The 23854-nt window shown below is 37.9% G+C and overlaps 1 protein-coding gene across 2 annotated transcripts in view; it reads left to right on the top strand.

Annotated features, from left to right (window-relative positions):
• Positions 1–10367: 10367 nt before the first annotated feature.
• LOC132142644 (activating transcription factor 7-interacting protein 1-like) overlaps positions 10368–23854 on the top strand; it is a 40166-nt gene continuing 26679 nt past the window's right edge. Inside the window, exon 1 of one of the 2 annotated variants that reach the window (XM_059552660.1) lies at positions 10368–10619. The gene's annotated coding sequence lies outside the window, so the exon portion shown is untranslated. Of the gene's footprint in view, positions 10620–17004; positions 17032–23854 lie in introns of those variants that run through there. The other variant, XM_059552663.1, reaches the window with a different exon arrangement.

The raw sequence follows: 23854 nt of genomic DNA, 5'->3' as shown, positions 1-23854 counted from the left end.
AAAGTCGGTTATTTTTAATTTTATGAGCAAATTTTGTGTCATTTTTGTCATTTCCATGCGTTGTATTTTAACGAACTCCTCCTAGAGATTCATTCAGATCAACACCAAAGTTGGTATGCCTAATCTAAAGCCATTTGCGATGTTAAATTGCGAAGGACTTGAGGTTTCGTTAAAGGGCGTGTCCATGGCGGCCTGACAAATTTCAATGTTTCGCCATGAAAAAGGAAGTTGCTGTAACTCAGACATACAATGTCCAATCTGCCCCAAACTTCACATGTTGGATAAGACTCTTGACCTGAACAGATCTACATGCCAATATTCAGTTATAGTCATAGCGCCACCTATTGGCAACAGGAAGGGAAATATTTTACACTGCGACAAACTACTCCTAGAAATTTTATGTCATCAATGTTATTTTTGTGGTCAGTCTAATCTAAAGACCTGTGTGATGTTTAGTTGAGAAGATCTTGAGTTTTCGTTAAAAGGCGTGTCCATGGTGCCGTGACGAAGTTCGATGTGTCGCCATGGGAATAAAAGATGTTATAACTCAGGCATAAAATGTCCGATCTTGCCCAAACTTCACATGTGTGATAAGGGTCCTGGCCTGAACAGATCTGAAGGCCAATATTCCATTGGGTGTGGCAAAATGGCTCGATAGCGCCACCTATACACTTTCAACTGAGTGCATATACACTTTCAACGGAGTGCACCTCGAGCCATGTTTCACGTACATGTACAAAAATCGGTACACACATGTACCACACCAATATCTACAAAAAAGTCTCTTGGTACGAAATCCGAATCCCAACAGGAAGTCGGTTATTTAGAATTTTCTCTGCAAAATTGGCGTTGTTTTTGCCATTTTCAGGGGTTGTTCTTTAACAAACTCCTCCTAGAGATTTATTCAAATCAACATCAAACTTGGCCAGTTAAATCTAAAGGCCTTTGCGATGTTAAATTGTGAAGATCTTGAGGTTTCGTTAAAGTGCATGTCCATGGCGGCCTGACAAATTTCGATGTTTCGCCATGAAAAAGGAAGTTGTTGTAACTTAGACATACAATGTCCAATCTGCCCCAAACTTCACATGTTGGATTAGACTTTTGACCTGAACAGATCTAAATGCCAATATTCAGTTATAGCCATAGCGCCACCTGCTGGCAACAGGAAGTGACATATTTTACGTTGTAACAAACTACTCCTAGAAATTTAATGACATCAACATTTTATTTTGGTCAGTCTAATCTAAAGGTCTTTGCAATGTTAAATTGTGGAGATCTTGAATTTTTGTTTAAGGGCGTGTCCATGGCGCCATGGCAAAATTTGATGTCTCGCCACAGCAAGAGAAGTAGTTGTAACTCAGGCATAAAATGTTCAATCTTCCCCAAACTTCACATGATTGATAAGAGTCCTGGCCTGAACACATCTGAAGGCCAATATTCCATTATTATGATAGCGCCACCTGCTGGCAATATGAAGAATGGCACATATTAATGACTTTGACAAATTGCAATTATGTTTATGACATGAAATGCATATTTCTCACCGTTCATCTTTTTACTAAATCAACACGCTGGTGGTGAGCCCGGGTGCGAGGGCCCGTTCATCGCTGCTTGCAGCTTTAATTATTATTATTATTATTATTATTATTATTATTATTATTATTATTCTTCTCCAGGATGAATCGCATTTTTGAGGGCCTAAACATACTCAAAAAGTCATGAAACTTTGCACACACCTCAGAACCGGCGAAAATGGACATCTGATATGGGTTTCAGAAGTGGGTGTGGCAAAATGGCTCGACAGCGCCACCTATACATGTTCAACGGTGTGCGCCTCGAGCTATGTTTCACGTACATGTATGAAAATCGGTACACACATGTAACTCTCCAATACCTACAAAAAAGTATCTCAGAGCAAAATTCTAAACCCAACAGGAAGTCAGTTATTTTTAATATTATGATCAAATTTTGTGTCATTTTTGCCATTTCCATGCGTTGTATTTTAACGAACTCCTCCTAGAAACTTATTCAGATCAACACCAAATTTGGTATGCCCAATCTAAAGGCCTTTGCGATGTTAAATTGCGAAGATTTTGAGTTTTCGTTAAAGGGCGTGTCCGTGGCGGCCTGGCGAATTTCGATGATTTGCCATGAAAAATGAAGTTGCTATAACTCAGACATACAATGTCCAATGTGCCCAAAACTTCACATGTTTAATAAGACTCCTGACCTGAACATATTTACATGCCCATATTCAGTTATAGTCATAGCGCCACCTATAGGCAACAGGAAGTGACATATTTTACACTTCGACAAACTACTCCTAGAAATTTTTTGACATCAATGTCTTTTTTATGGTCAGTATAATCTAAAGGCCTGTGCAATGTTAAATTGTGAAGATCTTGAGTTTTCGTTAAGGGGCGTGTCCATTACGCCGTGAAAAATTCAAAGTCTCGCCATGGGAATAAAAGATGTTATAACTCAGGCATAAAATGTCCGATCTTCCCCAAACTTCACATGTGTGATAAAAGTCCTGGCCTGAACAGATCTGAAGGCCAATATTCCATCGGGTGTGGCAAAATGGCTCGATAGCGCCACCTATACACTTTCAACGGAGTGCACCTCGAGCTATGTTTCACGTACATGTACAAAAATTGGTACACACATGTAACACACCAATACCTACTAAAAAGTCTCTTGGTACAAAATCCTAATCCCAACAGGAAGTCGGTTATTTTGAATATTCCCTGCAAAATTGGTGTTGTTTTTGCCATTTTCAGGGGTTGTACTTTAACGAACTCCTCCTAGAGATTTAATCAGATGAACACCAAACTTGGTCAGTGTAATCTAAAGCCATTTGCGATGTTAAATTGCGAAGGACTTGAGGTTTCGTTAAAGGGCGTGTCCATGGTGGCCTGACAAATTTCGATGTTTCGCCATGAAAAAGGAAGTTGCTGTAACTCAGACATACAATGTCCAATCTGCCCCAAACTTCACATGTTGGATAAGATTTTTGACCTGAACAGATCTACATGCCAATATTCAGTTATAGTCATAGCGCCACCTATTGGCAACAGGAAGTGAAATATTTTACACTGCGACAAACTACTCCTAGAAATTTTATGACATCAATGTTATTTTTGTGGTCAGTCTAATCTAAAGACCTGTGTGATGTTTAGTTGTGAAGATCTTGAGTTTTCGTTAAAAGGCGTGTCCATGGCGCCGTGACGAAGTTTGATGTGTCGCCATGGGAATAAAAGATGTTATAACTCAGGCATAAAATGTCCGATCTTGCCCAAACTTCACATGTGTGATAAGGGTCCTGGCCTGAACAGATCTGAAGGCCAATATTCCATTGGGTGTGGCAAAATGGCTCGATAGCGCCACCTATACACTTTCAACTGAGTGCATATACACTTTCAATGGAGTGGGCCTCAAGCTATGTTTCACGTACATGTACAAAAATCGGTACACACATGTAAAACACCAATATCTACGAAAAAGTCTCTTGGTACGAAATCCGAATCCAAACAGGAAGTCAGTTATTTAGAATGTTCTCTGCAAAATTGGTGTTGTTTTTGGCATTTTCAGGGGTTGTACTTTAACGAACTCCTCCTAGAGATTTATTCAGATCAGCATCAAACTTGGTCAGTTAAATCTAAAGGCCTTTGCGATGTTAAATTGGGAAGATCTTGAGATTTCGTTAAAGTGAGTGTCCATGGCGGCCTGACAAATTTCGATGTTTCGCCATGAAAAAGGAAGTTGCTGTAACTCAGACATACAATGTCCAATCTGCCCCAAACTTTGCATGTTAGATAAGACTTCTGCCCTTAACAGATCTACATGCCCATATTCAATTATAGTCATAGCGCCACCTGCTGGAAACCGGAAGTGACATATTTTACGCTGAGATAAACTACTCCTAGAGATTTTTTGACATTAATGTATTTTTGTGGTCAGTCTAATCTAAAGGCCTGTGTAATGTTAAATTGTGGCAATCTTTAGTTTTTGTTAAAGAGCGTGTCCATGGCAAAAATGACAAAATTTGATGTCTCGCCACAGCAAGAGAAGTTGTTGTAACTCAGGCATAAAATGTTTGATCTTCCCCAAACTTCACATGTTCGATAAGAGTGCAGCCCTGAACACATCTGAAGGCCAATATTCCATTATAATGATAGCGCCACCTGCTGGCAACAGGAAAATTGGAACATATATGGAATAAAAATTGATATATTACACTTATATTTATGAGTTTAAATACATATTTCTCACCGTTCACCTATTTACTAAAGCCACTCGCTGTCGGTGAGCCCGGGTGCGAGGGCCCGTTCATCGCTGCTTGCAGCTTTAATTATTATTATTATTATTATTATTATTATTATTCTCTAAGATGAATCGCATTTTTGAGAGCCTAAACATGCTCAAAAAGTCATGAAACTTTGCACACACCTCAGAACTGGCGAAAATTTACGTCTGATATGGGTTTCAGAAGTGGGTGTGGCAAAATGGCTCGACAGCGCCACCTATACACGTTCAACGGTGTGCGCCTCGAGCTACGTTTCACGTACATGTATGAAAATTGGTATACACATGTATCTCTCCAATACCTACAAAAAAGTCTCTTGGAGCAAAATCCGAAACCCAACAGGAAGTCGGTTATTTTTAATTTTATGAGCACATTTTGTGTCATTTTTGTCATTTCCATGCGTTGTATTTTAACGAACTCCTACTAGAGATTAATTCAGATCAACACCAAAGTTGGTATGCCTAATCTAAAGGCCTTTGCGATGTTAAATTGCGAAGATTTTGAGTTTTCGTTAAAGGGCGTGTCCGTGGCGGCCTGGCGAATTTCGATGATTCGCCATGAAAAATGAAGTTGCTATAACTCAGACATACAATGTCCAATCTGCCCCAAACTTCACATGCTTGATGAGACTCCGAACCTGAACAGATTGACATGCCCATATTCAGTTATAGTCATAGCGCCACCTATTGGCAACAGGAAGTGACATATTTTACACTGCGACTAACTACTCCTAGAAATTTTATGACATCAATGTCTTTTTTGTGGTCAGTCTAATCTAAAGGCCTGTGCGATGTTAAGTTGTGAAGATCTTGAGTTTTCGTTAAGGGGCGTGTCCATGGCACCGTGACGAAGTTCGATGTCTCGCCATGGGAATAAAAGATGTTATAACTCAGGCATAAAATGTCCAATCTTCCCCAAACTTCACATGTGTGATAAGAGTCTTGGCCTGAACACATCTATAGGCCAATATTCCATCGGGTGGCGCAAAATAGCTCGATAGCGCCACCTATACACTTTCAACATAGCGCGCCTCGAGCTCCGTTTCCCGTACATGTACAAAAATCGGTACACACATGTAACACACCAATACCTACAAAAAAGTCTCTTGGTACGAAATCCGAAACCCAACAGGAAGTCGGTTATTTTTAATTTTATGAGCAAATTTTGTGTCATTTTTGTCATTTCCATGCGTTGTATTTTAATGAACTCCTCCTAGAGATTCCTTCAGATCAACACCAAAGTTGGTATGCCTAATCTAACGGCCTTTGTGATGTTAAATTGCGAAATCTGCCCAAAACTTCACATGTTAGATAAGACTTCTGCCCTTAACAGATCTACATGCCCATATTCAATTATAGTCATAGCGCCACCTGCTGGCAACAGGAAGTGACATATTTTACGCTGAGACAAACTACTCCTAGAGATTTTTTGACATTAATGTATTTTTGTGGTCAGTCTAATCTAAATGCCTGTGTAATGTTAAATTGTGGCAATCTTGAGTTTTTGTTAAAGAGCGTGTCCATGGCAAAAATGACAAAATTTGATGTCTCGCCACAGCAAGATAAGTTGTTGTAACTCAGGCATAAAATGTTTGATCTTCCCCAAACTTCACATGTTCGATAAGAGTGCAGCCCTGAACACATCTGAAGGCCAATATTCCATTATGATGATAGCGCCACCTGCTGGCAACAGGAAGATTGGCACATATATGGAATAAACATTGATATATTCTACTTATATTTATGAGTTTAAACGCATATTTCTCACCGTTCACCTATTTACTAAAGCCACTAGCTGCCGGTGAGCCCGGGTGCGAGGGCCCGTTCATCGCTGCTTGCAGCTTTAATTATTATTATTATTATTTTAATCGCAGCCCCACTCTGTTTATTTATTATTTTACCACCATCCCACTATTTTTTATTTAATATTTTCTCGCAGAGTGCAGCCTGCAAGATAATGATGATGTGATTATCTGTTGACTCCCTTGCCCCGCCTCCAACACGTCACCTTGCAAGTTGCTCAAAATCTAAAAAAAGTGAGATAAAATTGGATAACAGAAAGCGCAAATGCGGCGCTGAAAAGTCCAGAATAAATAAGAAGAAAGCTTTGGAAACTGACGCGGACAAATGTTCTAAGCTGAGCACATTCTTCCTCAAAAAAAACAAATGGAGACGACGAGCCCGGTGAGTAAGCTAATGTTAAGGTAGTTAGGAGCAGTTCAAGATGCTAGCGACATTGCAAAACAACGTTGTTTGCAAACCACCGCTCATGTATCAAACTTTTTTCTTGTAGCTCTTCAGCAGCAGCCGCCTCTAGTCGAGTTTGCTGCTAACAGTGAAGAGCAAGGCCCAGTAACGTTACCAAGCTCCAGTCATGAGCCCAACACACCAGAATGGGCAGGTAGGATTGTCATTCAGAAGAACTAATAGTAATGAAGAGCCCTGCTCAATGAAAAATGCCCTGAGATAATTAATGATACCTGATGAATCAGCAATACATTAATGAGACTGAGATGATACTGTCGTTAGAAAGTGCTATACATTTTATTTTAATCTTTATTTTTTATTTTGTTTTATATATTTGTTTTTATTAAATTTTTTTCTTTATTTCAATGTTTGGATATTTATGAATACTAAATCTTAAAGAAAAGAGATTCTTACACTATCCTGTCATTTACTGTTCTAATAAATCTTCACTGTGAAGCAAAACATAGGCTATTGTTTTTGCACTGAATTGGAAATGATGATGTTTTTAAAAATACAATGAATTACAAGGCTGTAGGGAATTATATTCTGAGGTTTTAATTACATTATTTTAATATAGTCAGTTGTGAACTAAAGTGGGCCGGTCTAAGGCATTAAACTCCAGGGCTGAAAAGGAGTCCCAATCTGGCCCTGGATGTAGTCCAAACCGGTCGTTCGATGTAGGCGAATCTGTTAAATAAAACATCTCGCTTGGCATTGAACTTTGAGCTTTATAATTTTACAGATATTATTTATACTTTAACAAAAACATTACACACTAACTAAAATTTAAAACATGGGATCACGAAGAACAGGACCTTTAAGATATTTTAGATTTAGTCCGAGAGCTTTCTGACCCTCCATTGAAAATGTATGTACGGTATACTGTCCATGTCCAGAAAGGTAATAAAAACATCTTCAATTTAGTCCATGTGACATCAGAAGGTCAGTTAGAATTTGTTTAAAGCATTGAATATACATTTTGGTCCAAAAATAACAAAAATGACGGCTTTATTCAGCATTGTCTTCTCTTCCGGGTCTGTTGTGAATCCACATTCACGACACTGTAGTGGCGCTGCTGATGTGTTTTCTGGTGTGCCCAATAACAAAGATAAAATGTCAGCAGCGTCACTGCAGTGTTGTTAACGCGCTCACAACAGACCCGGAAGAGAAGACAATGCTGAATAAAGTCGTCATTTTTGTTATTTTTGGACCAAAATTTATTTTCGATGCTTCAACAAATTGAAAACACTCTGATGTCACATGGACTACTTTGAAAATGTTTTTATTACTTTTCTGGACATGGAAAGTATACCGTACGTACATTTTCAATGGATGGACAGAAAGCTTTTGGACTAAATCTTAAATATCTTAAACTGTGTTCCGAAGATGAACGGAGGTCTTATGGGTTTGGAACGACATGAGGGTGAGTCATTAATGACATAATTAAAATTTTTCATTGAACTAACCCTTTAAGGAAGCTGTAATTAAATCTTGGCAACATAAATGGGATACGGAGAAGACAGGTAGATATCTGTATAAAATCCAAAAGAAAGTAGGATTCTAAAAAAACAAGACTGAAAGTGACTTAAAAGGAAGAGAATAAGTAATAATAGCAAGAATAAGATTAGGACATTCATCTTTAAATGGAAATTTACATAAAATCAGGAAACATCCTTCTGGATTATGTAGATTTTGTGGCGATATATATATATATATATATATATATATAGGTTTCTCATTGTCACTCCACATTCCAGTTCAGTTGGTGGCATTAATGCACCAAATGTTGGCTTGCCCACCGCCAATAAACGCTGCAAGAAGAAGAAGTTTAAAGGGAGACGCATGCTGTATTCAAACTATTCTACATTGTTTATATTTTGGTATTGCTATATATATTTTAAATGGTGCGTAAGTGTGCACGTCGCGGATGTCCTAATCGTCAAAAACAACCACGGCGACGTAAACGTGCATTACTAACGCCGACAGATGAAAGGATTCACCTTTACTCTTTCCAGAGCGACTAAGGCTGTGGCTGCTACGTGTTCAGCGAGATGTGGATTTACCTCTTCAACTCGTCCGTCTACTGACATTGTGCAGTGAGCATTTTTCACCACACGAAAACTGAAAAAAAAAAAAATAGCTGTGCCCAGCCTGTGTTTACCATACACAAAGGTATGTATGTAAGCAGTATAGTGAGATCGTGCAGTGTTACAGTTACTATACAATTTAATTCAGGGCCGGCTTTGCCGACAGGCGACACAGGCAGCCGCCTGGGGCGCCATCTGCTGGACGGGGCGCAAAATTGCAGAATTTAAAAAAAAAAGTTAATTAAATGTATGTATCGTATTATGAAAGCTGCGAACACGCTGTACACTTTTACTGTGCACTGTCCACACACTGCTTGTATTTGTCCATTTCTTTTACTAGATTTACAATCCTAAAAAACGACTGAGTCACTCTGACAGGCAGCTGTCAAACTCACGCGCGTTGCTCAGAAACCGGGAGTGGCGCGAAAACATCTGACAGCTGGTTTTAGCGCTTTAAATGATGGGGTAAATGAAAACACGTAATAAAATGAAAACACTATGACTGCTTTTCCTTGAGGTGAGATCTTAATGCTTCTCTATTGTTTTCTACTGTATCCTTCAGGTTGTTGCTTTTAAAGAGTTGTTGTGTGAACATTTAAAATAAAAATGAATAACTATTGTATATCTGTGGAGTATCTTTTTCCCGGGGTGGGGGGGGGGGGGGGGGGGTTATGGGGTGCTCTCTCGCCTCTCGCCTTGGGCACCAAATAACCTAGAGCCGGCCCTGATTTAATTCATATTGCTTGACTCAGTTTTACAGTAGGGGTTCAATCTTCAACTGGCTGGCAGGAGCTGCCACTGACAGGTCACGTGACTAAGTAGCTGTTCGACCAAATAAAGATCACGATTAAAAAAGCAATTTGATCTCTTTTCCATTAACTGTTCCCAAACATGGACTAGTATTTCCTGCACTTATATACATAAGCGCCTCAATGCCACAGCTGCAGAATAAACAGCGTGAGCGAAACATGCATCATAACCAGTACCCCGATTCCCGAACGAATGGTTCTTTTGAGTTAGCTATTTTTTATTTTGCACAACCAAGGTGGTCCGATTCACGAACGAATGACTCCTATGAACTGTTTCTGAATCAAAACAGGTATGGATCAATCGGAGCGAAATAACTCATACAAAATGTTCATGAATTGAACCAAAACTACGTTTTAACACCCAATTAAGACTAAATCAGTATACTTTTTGTTCATATGGCAACATTATGAGTTTTGGTGTATCGTGGCAACTCATTTTTTATTTTATTTAGATAGCTGGTGCTATGAAGATCTGAAAGGGTGTGAAACCGAGTATGGATGTCTGAGTTTGTGAACGATGAAAACAGAAACTCGAGGTCGGTTGTTGAACGGCTCTGTTCCGGTAGGCACAAACTATATGTCAAAACAGAAATCACAGCGAAATAATTATTCGTTAATCATTTCGTAAATACATTATTAGCCTCTATTTGCTGTTGTACTCTCACTTATATCAAACCCAAATAAATATTTAACTGAGAAATGAGAACACGGTTGTACCTGTGGAAAAATGAGTCGCTGGACTTCAGAAACTACGTCAAAATTACTAATGGACATTTTGATTAAACATTGCGAGTACACCTTTTATACAGTCTATGAAATACACGTTACTGGTAGGAGGTGCTTTATTTTCGATTCTCCAGTTGTCCCGCGAAACGCATGTCTCCACCCCCTGTTGTTGTGTCTTTGGAGAGGAGAAGAGAGCGCGAATCACCAACCAAACTACACTGTGTACTGTGTAGGTACTGTCAGCCCGCTCTCACTGTAGCCTACAGTCAGTCACCTTGTGCTGCTGTCTGTCTGTATGACTGTATGCGATTCCGTTGCGTGACGATAAAGACGTTACCAACAGAATCCGCGTTTTCAAACTTAAATAATACGAAACGGAGACCATCGTAGTAACCTATTTTTGGAGATACCGGTTTTAAGGCGCTCCGACTGATCAAAACATTGGGTGAGTTTTCACACTTGTTTCTGTAAAATCAGTTGTTTGTACTATTTTTTGAGAATAGTTGTAACTTTAATATACATTTTATTGTTATTATTGATTGATTTATTTACATTTTATGTTGAATTTGGGCTATGTTTATGTTTAAAATGTACTTGTGTGGTAAAGCACGCTACATCAGGTGTAAACTCATTTACAAACTTAATAAACAAATTCGCCTGTCTAGGCTATTTATGTTGAATTTATAAGGTTGGTTTTTCAAAGTGTTATGACTACAATATGATTTCTTTCAAACATGGAAACATCACTTATTTACAAATCCAAAAAAATAAAAGGGCTTTACATATAGACTTCATTTAATTTTTTTTTTAAAGTTGGCCAGCTAACATCAGTGTTAATGTAACGTTATATTGTTTGCAAAAGTTTAGTCACTGATGTCATTGGAGAAATGCCATAATTTTGTAAGCCATTATTGATTAATTGGTGTCCTATAATAGGGACACTGAGAAAATGAACTATTATTTGCATGGTCATGTGATTTCAATGTGTCAGCGGAATAGCATGATACTAGCAATGCATGAACGGATAAAAAGTGGATACCCTAAATGCAGATCATTTTAGCCGCGTTTCCACTGCTGGAACTTTACCCAGGAACTAGGGACTTTGGGCTGGTACTATGTGTGCTTCCACTACAGAAACCAGGAATTAAATAAAGTTCCGGGTAAAAAAATGCCCCTTAGAAAGCCCCTGCTGGCGAGGTAGTACTTTTTCAAAGTTCCGGAACTTTTGGGGGCGGGACTTGGGCGCTAAACATGCTGACTGGCTGAGTTCACACAGCATTGTGATTTCAACCACCATTTATTTCAGATCATTTTCTAATGTATCATTGTATCATGAAATGTAATTTTAAAAGTATTTCAGGCGAGAATGTAGTTGTTTAAAACTCAAATCCACGGTTTATTTATAAAGACAGCACCTATTTGAAAATGTGTTTCGCCGATCTCGGAGACATGAGCTGCACGTGATCAGCAGGAACTCAGTCCTCGTGTATCCACCGAGAGCAAGTCTCTACTCGGCTAGTCCTTCTGATATGTGCCGCTGGCTCTGATGTCTCTTTAGTGGTTACACATTAAATACAATTAAGTTTTGGGTAAATCTAACTGGTAATCTTTGGTCTGTATTCAATTTATCTATATGTTAAATTGAAAATAAAAAGAAGAAATTTATATAATATTCAATTTCATTGTAAAGGCTGTATATATATACACACACACACACACACACACATTTCCCTGAACTAAGTACATTTCTGCTGCTATTATTATGTTTAAATGAAAATGAAAGGAGGCAGTGGTATTTGATATCCTATTTCGTTTTATTGTAAATATACAGTGAGGAAAATTGCAGTAGCCAAGGCGAGCTGACTGATCAAGTACGCTGCTGTTTGCAGAATTACCGAATTTGCGTCGTTGCGGACATCACACTCCCGAGTCGAATGCGCAAAATCTGAACTACAGAGGATGCAAGTCCAAAATTTGCGTACTTTGTATTGAGAAACACGGACCTACATCACCAGACTATTAGCCTAATCTTCACGGTACTTTAGACCGCTGTGGAAACACAGAAAGCAACAGGTCTGTGGGGAAAATAGTTCCTGGGGAAAACAGTTCCTGGTACAATTGTTCCGGGTAATTTCGGTGGAAACGTGGCATTTGTGCTAAAGGGGTGATGACATGAGAAACCAAATTTGCCTTGATCTTCTGTCATATAAGAAGTCTTTGTACTATTAAAACTTCCTGCAAGTTTCATAGCTTAAGACGTCCTCCCCATTATAAACGAAGCATTTTATTCAATCAAGCTCCAAATACGGCCTGTTATGGATCCTATGGGTCAAGGTGATGTCACCTAGCACCAGTCATTTGCATATGACCGCCTCCAATGCAAGACAACTATGATAATTATAAATTTGCATCGTCGCATCGTTGTCACGCTCCCAGGTGTTAAGTCAACGTGCAGTGTGTGGGTCTGAAGAAGTAGCTGTTTACAGTAAGATTGCAATGCCATTCCTGGCTCTGGAAAAATATGCTGCCAAAGGATCCAGATGTTAGGGAATGATGGATTCAGTTTTTTTTTTGCGAATGTCCCATTCACGTCAGTGTTATTTTACACATGTGTTCACAACATTTCACAAATGACTGTTTGCGAATAAATCACAGTATGATGCTGGCTTTGCTAGAACACTTTTGCTCAAAGTCCAGGCCGTGCCGACTATTCTGGACCCAACAACGACACCCCAAACTGTAAGTAATGTATTTCATGTAGCTGAAAATACAAGATTTTATGAAGGGGGTCACTTATAACTTATGGAGAGAAATTGCGCAGACATTGGCCAGGGATGAAAATTTTTAGTGCACATATAAACTGCCCTTGTTTGCACAATGTTATGAAACGGAGTATGCCTTAAAAGGCTATGCGTTTGTACTGCTTCATAAAGTGACGTGACATACGGCCAAGTATGGTGACCCATACTCAGAATTCCTGCTCTGCTTTTAACCCATCCAAAGTGCACACACACAGCAGTGAACACACACACACCGTGAACACACACCCGGAGCAGTGGGCAGCCATTTATGTCTAGGCCACGACTTCCCCATGAAGAGATTTCTTTAAAGATATGACTTCCATTAAAAAAAAAAACTGGCTGGTTTTGCCTTTGCTTGCTTTGCTCAAGGACATGCTTCAAAAAACGCTACATTACTTGGCTATAAACGTTCTGTGGACTAGTACACATCGACATTTGAAGAATGCAGGATCATGTTACCAGGGATTAGAGCAGATGGCAGTAAATCCACCTTGTTACAATGAAACCGATCAATTATAAGAGATAGGAAAATTCATTGGAATATCTCTTGATGTCCATCATTCTTGTCAAATAGTCCATTGAAGGAGAATTCACTTAAGTTAAGAACCTTGCCAAGCAACATCAAGATATAGTTGAACAGCTGAAGTTGAGCTGTTGATTCATCACTAGAAAGTAAGACTTGAGTTATGGACAGCTATTGAAAATTCTTGATACTTAATATCTATAACATGTTTTGCGCATCATGTGGATCTCATGTGTCATGTCTTGCTTCTCTTGCCTGTCTACTTATTTCACAGTTTTAATAGTTGCTTTTATGTTTTTAAAAGTATAACAATGTAACTTTTTCCCCAGACAAGGAAAAATATTTTCTTATAATACATTATTGAACTATATACGTTTTTCAGTTCCACCCCTAAAGATCTTTTAAATGGTACGACCCTTTCTGTTGGTAATTCTCCTCTCAGCCATTGACATTCACTGTGGGGGAGGGGTAAGGCTGTGCTAGTCTTAAGTCACAGGGTAACAGTGCTTTTGTGCTATATATTTCCTGGTATGTTTTCACTTATATGCTGCGTGACAGTCACAGACATTTGTTCACAGACAGGTCTGAGTGTACTTGGTTAAAATGCAATTACTGTGCGTCAGCTGTGCAAGTGACAAGTACCACATGTTTAACTTGTGGTTCCATGTCTACATTGTTCAGTCTTCCCTTCCCTTTTAAGCATTGATAATGGGTGTTGTTAGGCTATATCACAGGTCCTGGTTGTGCTATAATTTTTCAATAAAAAAAATATATATATCAGAATGTTTTACTTGGTTTGCGTCCATATGTTTTTATATCATAAATAGTGTAATGACTTAAAAGCACAAACTTTAATCTCAAAGAAAATGTGACTTTTCTAAAATGTATTGATATTCTTGTCAAAACAAACTCTAAAATGGAAAAATGAAAGGAAGGAGTAAGAGAGATTATCATATCCTGAGTGAAGAAACTAGGACAGAACTGGCTGAAACCAGTTTACTTCCTGATTACACAATGGCACTGTAAACAACTACGATTTCATTTAGCTAAATTTTAGTGCCTCAAAAATCCTGTTTCTGTTTCTATATGTTGTGCATTAAGCAATTACATAAATTTAGGATGTTTCACAATTATTAATAATTTTATTTACTATTAATAGTTCAAAAAAGGTTTTAGTTTAAAGATTGAAAAAGGATGTAAGAGAGCTTCTTGTATTCTGAGTGTAGAGAATAGGACAGAACTAGCTGAAACCGGCTGTGGTAGCACAGCTTCACTTCCTGAATGCACAGCGGCACTGTGAACAAGGATTTCAGGTCACTAGCTATTTGTGCCATACAGGTGAAAAGTCTATTGTTAATTGTACATATTTTAAATAATACAACTATTTTGTCTTTTTAGGTGATTTTTCGATTCTTAATGCTGTTTTTTTGTAATGACTGGTTATTTTAAGAAATGTTAGGTTTAAAAGTTAATAGAAAAACATGGACTAACAACAATATCCCAACAAAGAAAAGAGATTTAAATTTGTCTTTTGTTCAGTTATTCAGTGAGTCTACCTTCTATAAGGTATTGAGTTACCTATAGAAGGTGAATATTACATTGATTGCCTATACCGTAAGTCTCTGTAAATCAAATAGCTTTCTGTGTTCTTGGTCTCATATCAAAAAGGCATAATTTACCATTTTTATCTTAATATAGCTTCAATAGGATGACCAGCCACTGGTATCTCCATATAAATCGATACCTTGATATAAACAGACAGTAGGTAGGCCGTAGAAATTGCATGATAGATTTGTGTGTAATGGTAACATTGTAAAGGCAGATTCCATGAATATAAACGTATGAGCAAATGATCATGAGATATATCTCAGCATACTTTTCAGTTGTTTCTAAATGTAATATCCAGTAAGTTATTCCAGAAGAAAAGTAGGAAAAATAACAATAATTAATTTACTTATAATTAATGAAACCTGGCAAAGATTACTGACAACATTACCAACAGTCATACAATGGCTTCCAAGAAAACCTGCAATAGTGAAGGAATTTTGCTTGTTCATCTGTGCCTTTTTCTGTGTGCATTTGATGTAGTTTGTGTGAATCCGCTACACACACAAACATGCACACAAATTGTAGTCTTTAACTGACAGCACAAATCCAGTACTGGACTCCTAGGTAAGTTACAAATCTGCCAACTGCACCATCTGTCATTTTTCTGCCAGCAGTGGCATCAAATGGAATTGCAAAATAGTGACAAAACGGCTTTGCCAAACACTTTTACCACCCCTTCTGCCATACTTCTTGTCATTATTTGTGAAAACAGTCATGTCCCAAACTTGACATTTTTTAGTTGACCATATATTTTTCGCATAGGACATTGTGTGAATATTTGTAACTGATGTTTAACATCTAGGCTATGCTTTTGTCTCTTGAATCCAGTTTTCAATATGCACATTAATTTCTGTGCTTTGATATTGGCACTAAAGTTTTTTTTACTTTGTTCTTTGTTACTGGATTTGTTTTAATGATTAACATACTTGAATAGTGAAGCTTCTTTTTCTCTCGCATTATGTCCTCTGAAAACAGATCAGAATCTCGTTTCTTTGCCTACTTCTTCTCTTCATGCTACATCCTAGCATAAAAATAATAAATAATTTACAAAAATAGGGCTAAATTGTCAGCTCTTCATTTCTCATCTCTTCATTCATTAATTAAACCCAGGACTTGATTAAATATTTTACGACAATGATTACCTGACCGTACATTGCAAGAACACAAGCACTTTCCTACTCAACAATAGCATTTTTAACTGAATGTGCTACGCAAACATAAGCACTTAACAGACATATTACATACAAACTCTCTTCTTAGTCATATGATTGCTTGGCTATTAGTTGTCCATTCTGCTTAAACTACAGGAGGAGGTTTTAACTCTTGCCAATCAATGAAAACTGCAGACTGCTGTTTAATGCTGTTTCTTGTGCCTGGCTTACTCTGCCGATACAAGTTAGATTGTCTCCCCCTCTTAGTCCTTATAATGGTATGATCAAAACTCTCCCAGTAATTTTCCGTTGTCTGCTCTGCTGAGTTACTTGGTAGCAAGAGGGTGGAGCTACACTGCAGTGTGACTGTGTTCTAGAACTAATTTAATTTTTGATATTTTGTGTAGTCTAGCTACATTTTCTAATTTAACTCTTTTTGAAAGCATGTCCACATTAAAGTTTATCTATGAGAAATAAAAACAATTAGGCTAATAAAAAAAGGGCTTATAAATGTTTTTTTTTGTGTAATTACATGCACAGGACTGTTTCCCCCCATTTTTAAGTATATAAGAGTTTTTGCTGATATAAATATTAATAGTATTACCCCAGTAAAAATAATGGTACAATCCTTCTCAGCATCCCACCCCCCATCCCCCAGCCTGCTCAGTTTAGTGCTAGACTTTTGATTTAAGAGAAAGCTTACAACTTTTGATTTAAGAGAAAGCTTACAACTCCAAGCAGAAGTTGGCCTCCATTTGAGGATAGCAGAGCAGTGTAAGGTTCCAGTTCTCTGTCTCCCTGTTCTTTTGTAAAGTTTTGTGTCTGTATTATCATTAGAATCTTGGAGTAAATGTATGGAATGTATGGTTTGTAGAATGCACTAAATGTAATGTTCTGCGAGTGGCTTGTTAGCGATTTTGTTAGCAGTAGCGGGAAAGTGCTTGCATTTTGAAAAAAAAAATATATATTTACCTAGGTTTAAGATTGATTGGTTTTTAATGAGTTTATTTTGGCAGATATATGGTGAACTTGCTTAAAATATTTAGGTCATTGATTTCCTTTAAAGGATTGTCTTGAGGAATCACATTTCTGTTGATATTTTGACATAAGGGGTTATTTTACTATAAACATACAGAACTCAAAAGTTCCTTGTTGTCCAAATAGCATTTAGGTATTTCACACTGCAGTAATTACTCATTTTGAAAAAGGTCACATTGTGATGTCAGGATGTGGGGTTCATTTGAATGTCCCCACCACTGCAACATACATAACTGTCTTGGTGAATTGATAAAGAAAGAGAGAGCGGGTGAGGTACTCCATCACTTAAATGTTACCATTGCTACTGTATTTTGCTTATAAAAAAATAAAAAAATTAATAGGTTGGATAAGGTCCCCAAACAGTTTGTTACTGGTTATAGAAAAAACTACATCTTTGCAGGCCCTTCCAAATGATCCATACAATAGAAATAGGTGGCTGAATTTATTTTCAATGTTCACATTTTACTATTGGTTCAACTGTGCAGCAGGTAAGTAAACAATTTTATTCTAATGTTTTAATTTGTTTGTGTTTGTTTGAAGAGCAAGGCACAATGTAACACACAGCATCCATTACGTGTAATACTCATCTGTTTATCATATAAATGGATAAACTGGTATTTGGAGACAGATTTATAAACTCTTTGTGTTTCATGTTAAGAGTGTTAAGCTGTGTGCACACTGTATGACTTTGGCTATGATTTAGAATTTTGGGAATCCTTAAAAGATTCATCTGATTCTAGGCCAAAATCGTTAGTCTTTGATTGCTAGTTTGACAACAGCTTATTAATGACCATTGCGATCAAATTTATTTTATTAACTTATGTCAGTGTCCGAGGTTTTTAGGCATAGTACTGAAGTCAGGCTTCTTTTACAATGACTGTCAAATCAAGAACACATTAGGAGAAAAAAATCATGCTCCTGCTCCACACCTATTCCATTTTTCTTTTCAAGACAAGTCATTATCAAAATTAACATTAGAGATTGTTTTTGCTTGCTAGCCACCATTTCAGTTCTGCATGTGAATGTGACTAACTTTCATCAAACCTGTCATGGAATGATGACGTAAAACTGTTTTCACTGGGTCTTAATTGTTGTACAGTCTGATCTTATTGCCAACTGCGATTTCACTGTGTGACATGGCTTATAGCGGCAATCATTTTCATACAGTCTGTTAATAAAGGACTACTATACATCGTAGAGTGTGCACCTAGCTGTCATGCCCCTGGACTGTCTGTGTATATGTTTTCCATCCCATGTGCTCCCTGTGACAGACAGTGCTTCGGCCTCTCCTTGATCGTATTCATGTGATTCAGGTGTGTCTCGTCTATTACCCTCGTTCAGTTTAGTATTTAGTGTTGTCTGTTCTGTGATTCCTTTTTCCGTTATCATCAATACTATGTGCTTCATGTGTGTTCCTGCCTACCCAGTGTTCCCCTTATTTGGATTATTTAAGACTGTTATCCTTGAATCTCCTGCGTCTCTGCGCCTTCATTCCTATACAGTAGACATTGTGATAGAATACTGGACCCACAAAAAATTTAATGTTTTAACTGCTTGGCTGGAGCTCCAAGTGATGTCAGACCAGGTGAAACAGCTGGCTACAATGCTTGCCATGAGGGAGAAGGTTGTGGACAGCAAGAGTGTAGAGAGAAGCTCCACCCACTGCACCATGGCTGAGGGTGAGATTACAATCCCTTGCCTCCAGTTCCAGCCTCTGAGTCCCAGACTCTGCCTTGGCCTGTCGACCCAGTGTCTCAGCCGGGCTCCCTCATCCCTCCCGCTCTGCCTTGGTCTGTTGTTTACCATCCGTTGCCTCGGGACTCCACTCCTGCACTCCTGCACCTCGTATATCTGTCGCTCTGGCTCTGTCAGACTTCTTCTTCCCTTCCCTTCTGGATCCTCCCCGTTGCTTTGGATCATCAGGGGCCGGTTGCACCAGCTGTGCGTAAGTTATAACTTAGCCTAGTTTTGATGTAAATGGACACTAAGTTACGACTTACGGACTACTAAATATTTTTGCGTTGCACGATTACAGTTAGTTTAAACGTAACTATACGTTGTAACTAAATATTTACGGAAGCCTCTGTCCATGAATAACGGTCGGAATAAGATGTCAGCCAGATTAGATCACATTGATGAGCTCGTATTTGATCATGAAGAGCCGCAAGTTCGTCAACGAGTTTTACGAGACAGACATCATCCGTTGGATATTTATGATGATGTCGACATATATGCTCGTTTGCGCTTTAAAAGAGAGGGCATTATGCGGATAACGGACATGATAGCGTCTGATATTCAGCACGAGACAGACAGATACGGCGCTCTCTCCCCAAGCCTTCAAGTGTGTGTCGCCTTAAATTTTTTTGCAACTGGATCAATGCAAAATGTAATCGGCGATTGCATACAGATTCATAGGTCGCTCCACTTCTTCCTAACTTCCTTTATCTCTCTCTGCTCACAGCCTTTTGCATTTATTTTGTTTGTTATGTCCTGCCAAATCTCACCTTTTTTCCGGTTTGTAACAGATGAGTTTAATTTGCTTTCAAGGACTGTTATGTTTTCTTTGTATCCATCAATTAAAATAAGAATTTCTTCATGACTGAAATTTTTCTTCCTGTTTCTTTTCTCCTCCATGTGTGGGATAGATATTTTCAATTAAAAGTGTAATGTTTTGAGTTCGATAACGTGTGCTTTAATGTCTTTTTTAACTTTCAGTTTAGGCCAGTCAAGAATGAGTTTCAAATTACGCGCTGTTCAGACTATTTCCTATTTACCTATTAGAAGGCTTGTGATTGGGTTAAGAAAAATAGACGTCATTCTATGCGACAACGCATTACTTTACGGAGAGCTTACGACCTACTAGCTACGTTCTGCCTTAAGAATAAATGGTGCAACCGAATAAAAAGAACAGGATAGAGCTGGATAGAGTTAGTTATAAACTAGCTAGTAGTTACTAAGCCTCTAGTTTAGACTTTACGTTCCAGTTTAAGTAAGAACTTACGAACGGCTGGTGCAACCCTACCCAGCTCTCCATCTCTGCCTTGGGCTCCTCCACCTGCTCCGCCACTGTTGGTCAGCCCCCTGGAGTCGTCAGATTTATGTGATTTCAGGTTTTTCCTCTATTCCCCTCTTTCAGTTTAGTATTTTAAAGTCTTGTCTGTTCCCTGATTCCTTTGTCTGGTATCGTCAATACTGTGAGCTGTGTGTGTTCCTGCCTACCTGGTTTCCCCCCTTATTTGGATTATTAAATTATGTGAATTTTCTGCATCTCCGCGTCCTAAACTACTATACAGTAGACAACGTGACACCAGCTTTTGTCTGGATTTTTTTACATATTGATTTGTTTTTTTAGATTGCTTATAAATTAGATTTTAAACAAATTATGCCTAATACCTTTTGTAGACTCTGTGTCTTTAGTTCTGTATCAAGGTTTGAAAAATTTGCAGGTGTGAAAAGTTTAATACTTTTGGAAGAGCAACATTCTGTGGGTTTTTCTTGTAAATAACATCAACACTTTTATAATATGATACTGCCTGTCTTGAATGAATCATTTAAAGATGCAGTGCTCAGGTTTTCTACAGATATTACTCAGCTGTCACTCATTAAGCACAAGGTGTGGATTGTGATGACTGTCTGTGTGGGTTGAAGAAAAGGTCAAAAATGTACTGTACACACAAATTCAGATGTGAATGTTTGGTCAACGTGTTGCAAGTGCATGAAATACTTGCGTTGATCTGATGTTATCAGAGCTCAGTAATAAAGAGGGCGAGAATTTATTAACTTCAACTGACTGTGCCATAACTGGATCTTTTTTCAGATATATATATTTAGTTAGCTATTAACAGGTCAACTTTAACTTACTTGCTCAGCAAGGTTCTCTTCACACTTTTGCAATATCATGACCGTAATCAACCTCATAAAGAAAAATGTAGTAGAAGACGTTTGCACTGGGACTGAAATTAGTCAACATTATCAACAACATTTACAATAAAAAAAATAGTTGACACATTATTTGTTGTTGAAAAGTCGATTTCTTTGTGACCGAATGTAATGGTGCGTTGACACCAGATGCAAATGAAGCATTAAGCGTGAGTGATTTACATGTTAAGTCAATGCAAAGACGCGAATAGACATCCTGTGGTTTGAAAGACGCGGTGCAAATTGAGCATTTTGGGCATTTTGATGTGCGACTTCAAAAATCTGAACTTTGGCGAAATTTCGCGCCGTGTTAACCAGTCAGAAGCTTGCTCTAGTAGCGACATAGGGAGTGGAGGGAAAATCCCAAACAACAATGGAGGACAAAGTCATCTGGATACCCGGAGCTGTATAATACATCTTACTTCTACGGAAACAGGAATAAAAAGGATCTTGCTTGGAAGAAATAGATTAATTAAATAAAGACCAAAGATTACCTGTTAGATTTACTCAAAACAAATTAGATTTTATGTTTAACCACTAAAGAGACATCAGAGCCAGCAGCAAATGTCAGAAGGACTAGCCGAGTTGAGAGTGCTCTCGTCGGTAATATGAGCACTGAGCTCCTGCTGATCGTGTGGAGCTGATCATCTTTGAAATTAGTAAAACACATTTTTAAATAGGCGCTGCCTTTATAAATAAACTGAATATTTGAACTAGTTTTAAAACTACATTTCATGATACAATAACTGTAATATTTAGAAAATTAACAGAATATATGATGGTTGAAATCGGAATGCTGTGTGAACTCAACTGGCAGAAGCCCCTCCCATGACGCAAATTCGCGTTTGTTGTGAAGTTAATTTCACGTCTGGTTTAAACGCCCCATAGGGGCCTGCAGTAATGTGGTTCGATCAGTGTGGCACAAAAAAATCCTAGCTGCAATTTAATAAAAGAAGACCCTTATGAGAAGTGCAAACAAATCCGAACCATGTACTGAACAGTTCAATATTATACTGAGAATTGTGGCTTACTGAATGAATATGTATAGAATATTTACTCAATATTTTAGCGAATTGCAAAAGTTGGATAAAAGATCAAAGCTTACAGATTAATCAGTGAAATAATAGATGATTTGTCAATTAATTGTTTTATTAATCGTTAGATTATTCGATTACCAAGATAATTGTTTGTTGGTGCCCTAGTTTACACTGTCAGCTTTAGCACCCCTTGTGGCAATGCGGAGAATGCAACGCATACTTGCGCAACATCATTTTTGTTACACCGCAACTTAATTCAGTTGCATCTTTAATCAGTCTTTTGTGATTATGTAATTTTGCTCGTTACTTTCTTATTTTAGTAAGCTTCAATTTAAATTGCTGTCAGAATGAGGCTTTGCAATACATGACAGAAAAGGAGAGGTAGATGAAACTGTCATGCTGTTTTCATTCTTAATTTTAGTGGAGAAGGTTTTAGCAACAACAGTCAGTAGGCCTAGTTCTTTAGAGGATGAAGAAGCAGGATTGAATAACATCTGATGAAGTTGGAGAATGCACCGGATTCATTGATTGAAAACACTGTGCCCTGTCTTGAAGTTGTGCAAACTTGTTGGAATAGTATTTAAAAAATAAATAAAAAAATGATGAAAAGAAACTGTAAGCTCACACAGATGACCTTGACCTGAGGATAAAGAAATGTGCTAGATGAATTCAATCTGTGGACTAAATTATAAAACCTTTGAGATCAAGAGATTTTGGATGTTTGTTTGTTCTCACTTAATTCACAAGAACACTGCACTTGCATCTGTTTGTCTTGCTAGGAGCTGAGCTGGTGGCCATTTTGAGTTATTGCAGTCCAAATTATGAAATGGCAGAATGGGGGAGGGGCTCTTAAAGAGACTTTGCTGATGTCTGGCTCTCAGTGGTAGCTGTAGTGTGCATGCTTCACTGCCATTGTGCCGTGTTTGGTTCTAGTCATTCCATTTTAAGCTCTAGTGCATGAAATATGTTCCATTTCATACACCTGTTTGACATTTTTTGTGGTTTTTAAAGTAATAACATTTGTTTGTTACAAATGAGAATCATTGATCACTATTAAAATTTTTAACTTTATAATTAAATATCAATATGGTAGATCAAATTAAATTAGTTTCTGTATCTTTTACCAGAAACCTTCAAATTCTGGCCGATACATGAGAGCTCTATGACAGCCAATAACTGAACTAGTCTGAACTGGTTTCAGCCAGTTTCTGCCAATCATATCTGTTAGTACCTGGCTGAGCACACAATAGCATTGAGAAATATAGCCGTTTTCTATTCAACCAACAATTCTCTCTGTTTTAATATATCTTGGTTTTTATTTTTTTATCATGGATTAACTTTAAATGCTTCTGCTCCCCTGAAATTTAGAAAATGGTATGTTCCACTTCCAGACATATGTTAGTCACCTTCAGTCTCAGTCAGGTCTGGGGTGGGGGTTGGTCATGCAGAATTATTTTTTTTCTCTAGGCAATTTTTATAATATGCTGTTTTTATTCTGTATTGAATGGTGATCTTTATGCTTTTAAAACTCTTGTGAACAAAATGCCAGTTATTTTTATAATGCACTAGCAAATATCGAAATATTGACATCACATTTATATTTA

This window comes from Carassius carassius, chromosome 6, assembly GCF_963082965.1.
Source record: "Carassius carassius chromosome 6, fCarCar2.1, whole genome shotgun sequence".
Lineage (NCBI taxonomy): Eukaryota > Metazoa > Chordata > Actinopteri > Cypriniformes > Cyprinidae > Carassius > Carassius carassius.
This window is presented reverse-complemented; position numbering and strand designations above follow the sequence as displayed.